Consider the following 4,510-nt stretch of genomic DNA (forward strand, 5'->3'; position numbering starts at 1 on the left):
TCCTGAAGACACTACACTGGCATCATCGCTCTGCGAAGAATGCATGCATGAACCTAAGACATCAGCACAAGGGCTTGTTTAGTTCTCCTCCAAAACGCTAAATTTTTCAAGATTTTTCATCACATCGAATCTTTGGAAGCATGCATGAAGCATTAAATGTAAATAAAAAATAAAACTAATTACACAGTTTAGACGAAATCCACGAGACGAATCTTTTAAACCTAATTAGACTATGATTGGACACTAATTACCAAATAACAACGAAAATGCTACGGTGTCACTTTGCCAAAATTTTTGTCATCTAAACTGGGCCCAACTTGATGTAGAGTACACGTACTGAAAGTCAAGTCTTTTTTTTTTAAAAAAAAGAAATGCATAGCTTGGCACAGTGCTTGCTACACCGAAGCCATTTCTAGCCTCCGTAGGCCTGTTAGGATGCAGTTCGGTGGCACAGTCAACTTCATTATCAGCGATAAATATGTGCGACGACAGGAAAGATGGGCCACGCCACTGGCGGAGCCAAGGGGGGCTGGCAGGGGCCATGGCCCCCCCCCCATGTTTGACAAAAAAAAATTAGTAGTATGATTTAATATTTTTTATTCATATTAAGACGAAGATTATATAAAATTCTTGTCATATATATCTATTAATATCTTCTAGATAATATAATCATACAAAACACAACTAGATAATAAAATTATCACAATGAAAAAGACCAAGCCAATCCCCTAAGTATAATTTCTAACGGCCGGCCCCGACTATAAATCCTGGATCCGCCACTGCCACGCATGGCGTGGGCTACCCTCCGCCACGGCTTTTTCTCGGTTTGCCCTTCCCCAAGGAGGCCAGGACTTATCCAAAACCCAATTATGCACGTAACATAATGATGCCAACCAAACCAATCCAGAACATTAGCCGCTTAATCAAAGTCAGAAGATCCGCCGGGGCGCCGGCTGATCCCTATCTCATTCTCATATCATAGCAGTAAACTAGCAGCAGTAATAAAAAAGTTACAGCCTCCTCTAGTCCTGTTGCAGTTGCAGATGGGACAAGGCGAAGACGGAACGAGCTCGTGCACCGCCTCGAGCACTCGCCACTCGCCACGTGTCGCGAGAAGGCCCACTTATCTGTCCTTGGGTGGAAGGCAAGATGCGGAGTACCAGTACTACAGCTCGGCTCCAGTAGTAAAAAGTAAAAAAGAAATCGGGTACCAGAACAAGTTGTACTACAGTCATGGCGCGCACAGCAAACGGCGCGAGTCGCGCCATTTTTTGATTCTCTGCATCGGCGGGGGTAAATCGAGGCGGTAAAAATACCGATCACCATGAGGTAGGCAGGCGGTAGGCGAGCTACACCGCCTGGCCGGGCGCTAGTACCGGGCGAGCGCGCGGCGGAGCACCTGGGCGAGGAGGCCTGGGGCGCTGAGGTGCGGGAGGTGGCCCTCGGTCTGGAGGAACTCCACGGTGGTGCGGCCGCCGAGGTGGGCCTGGAGGTAGGCGGCGACGGAGGCCGGGACGGAGACGTCGCGGGTGGTCTGCACCACCACGCAGGGGGAGCGCACCATGCCCAGCACGCCGCGGAGGTCGGTGTTGAACACGGTGCGGCCGACGTGGAGGGAGATGTCCGGCCGCATGTTGAAGAGGGTGCGGCTGAACTCCTGCACCGCCGCGGGCACGTCCGCGCCCACCGCCAGCGGGGCGTACCCGACCGCCCACGCCGAGTAGTTGGCCTTCATCGCGTCGAACACCTGCTGGATCTCCGGCAGCTCGAACCCGCCGTGGTAGTCGTTGTCGTTCAGGAACCTGGCGCCGCCCGGGCCGGAATGAATTCATCAATCAATCATCACTCGTATCTTATCTTAAACAAAAGAGGGATGGATGGCGGCTTTTCTTCTCTCCTTCCCGCCTCAAATTGAACTCCAGAGGTTGGGTTGATTGATGAAATCGAATGAATGAATTCGATCGGCATCACGGCATGTTTGTAGATAGATGCATATATACGGTACCTGGGCGATGCGCCGATGAGGACGAGCTTGGCGAAGAGCTCGGGGCGGCGGATGGACGCGAGTATCCCGATCATGGCGGAGACGGAGTGTCCGACGAAAGCGCAGCGCGGGATGCGGAGCGCGTCGAGGATGGCGAGGAGGTCGTCGACGTACGAGTCGAGCGTGTCGTAGCGGCGGAAGTCGAAGTGCTCCGGGTTGACGCTGCCGGCACAGACGAGATCGTAGAGCACCACGCGTTGGTCGCGGGTGAGGTAGGGGAGCACGCGGCTCCACGCCGACTGGTCCGTCCCGAAGCCGTGGGACAGCACCACGACGCGGTCGCCGTTGCCCACGACCCGCACGTTAAGGATCTGCAGCAGCTTGGCGCCGCTCGTGCCGCCGCCGCTGCCCGCCCCCGCCGCCGCCGCGCCGCCGCCCCCGGCCATCGCGTCGTCGGAGCTGGACGACGCCGGCTGCCGCTGAGCTGCTGCCGCTGGTGGGGCTGGGTGGGTGCGTGGACCGAAGCATGAGTAAGACCAGGACGGGTGGGGGACGGACTACTGGGAAGCAGGGGCGTCTGGGGCGGTCTTATATAGCAGCTGGAGCAGAGGCCATGGGGACAGGGGTTGGCTTGCTTCTCTCCTCTCTCCCTCTCCCTCTCTCGGAGCAGAGCAGAGCAAGCTTTCCCTCCTCCCTTTTGAATTTTGATCTCCGGCTGGCTCTCCCTCTCCGCGTGCACTCTGCTTTATTCCTCCATCTCTCTCCTCCTCCTGGGTTTGGTGCGGGAGGGAGTTACCGATTGGATGACGAGAAGTTTTTGGTTGTGCCAGCGAGGAGCAACAAGAGCCTTTTGTTTGGATGCCCAATTATCCAGACCACAGCAGCAAACAGTGGTAAAAAGGAGATGCTTTGTGATTTTTCCTAACAAAAGAGCTGGTTTTGTATGTTGCCGTGGCTAACCCTGCCAGCGCGAACAGCCCAGTGAGTCTGAATCCCTGGCTGGGCAAGACACAACTGGAGTACGTACTCCCTACGCAAGTGTAGAAACCCGGTCTAGTATAAACGGCTCGTGCCGATCGAGCTGGGATTGTGTAGCAGCAGATAACACGGGCATGAACAGACCTTTGTGTTGTTTACTGGCAAGTTGCGGTGATGGAAGAATGGAGTCAAGCCAAGGCGCCCACAAAACGGAAAAGCGCCCGGTTTTACCCAATTAACTGAGCTGGTTTTGGCCCACGGACGCACGCACGGCACGCCCCGGCGACAGGAGCAGGATGCGTGAATCCCATGGCGCCGCGACCCATTGGACGAGAGCTCGGGCCAATCGGATTGGTCTTGTCGTGGGGTGAGAAAGGTCGCCAACGACACTCCAGTGGATAAGAAATGCGTCGTCGTCGCGAGCCACGTGAAGCCAAGCCCACGTCGTCGTCCGTCGACGGGGCTTGGCTTCCGATCGAGTGGCGTCCTATGGCAACAACAGCCGAGCGAGCGGCCTCCACGGCTCCACCCACCACCGATCCACACAAATACTTCGTGCTTCTGCGAGCCGTGTGTGTGTAGCTCGATCAGCCTCGCTAGCAGCAAGTTTTGCTGACGCTCTCCGGGTCCGCTGGGCCAAGGCCAATCGATCACCCCCAAAAACGCGACGAGCAGACGCTTGCTCCACGCTGCGGGCCAAACTTGGCCACTGTCACCGTGGGATCCTACTCGATCATAATAACATTATAATCCTCCAAAATATTTCTGGATCGCATGCGTCGTGTTGTGTTCGAGCTTGTCCATATTCATCCCTATCTCACCCGGGCCTGTGGTCGTCTGAGCACACATCATCAGCCGAAATAATAATAAGTACTCCTTAATAGCCTGTCTGAACACAGGCATCTATCCGATCCATCGCGTACGAGTACGTACCCCGTACTGCAAATATATGGTAGTTCTGCACCTGCGTGCAGTACGTATCTGCACAAGATTGTATATGTCGCCACCGGAATTTGACTCTTTCCATGGATTGGACTTGCGGAGCGAGATACTATATGCCGTTTCACTAGCTAGTGCATGCGAGCTTTAAGCGGATTTACACCTCCGGCCACACCCCTCGGCGCCGACCGAATCCGAACAAAGAAAGACAGATACCGCAACGGCCCTGTATATATAATGAATGATCGTATCGTACACCACATGCATGATATACTCCTGGGCCTACAATCCTACAAGCTTTCTATCTATCTATCTATTTATATATACCTGCTGAAAGCTATTCGTAGATATATATTGATGAAAAGATTTTTGAAAGAATGAATTCCAATATAATACTACATATATACTCCTAGTTAGGAACAATACATTTGTTGTAAAATATGCGGACTCTATCCTAGAAGAAAAGGAGAAGAAGCAATCATAATCCTGGTCCGTTTGTATATGAGCTCTTACCAAACTCTTAGGCCTTGACAGAACTATATATATATGGGAGCTACGTTGTAATTATCAATATATTCAGAGAAATAAAGAATAATCTCCATATCTCTT

The 4,510-nt window shown here is 52.9% G+C and overlaps 1 pseudogene; it reads right to left on the bottom strand.

Moving 5' to 3' along the window:
• Positions 1 to 919: 919 nt before the first annotated feature.
• On the bottom strand, positions 920 to 2,931 carry LOC136550527 (strigolactone esterase D14-like; annotated as a pseudogene).
• Positions 2,932 to 4,510: the final 1,579 nt, after the last annotated feature.

This window comes from Miscanthus floridulus, chromosome 1 (genome assembly GCF_019320115.1).
Source record: "Miscanthus floridulus cultivar M001 chromosome 1, ASM1932011v1, whole genome shotgun sequence".
Taxonomy (NCBI): Eukaryota; Viridiplantae; Streptophyta; class Magnoliopsida; order Poales; family Poaceae; genus Miscanthus; species Miscanthus floridulus.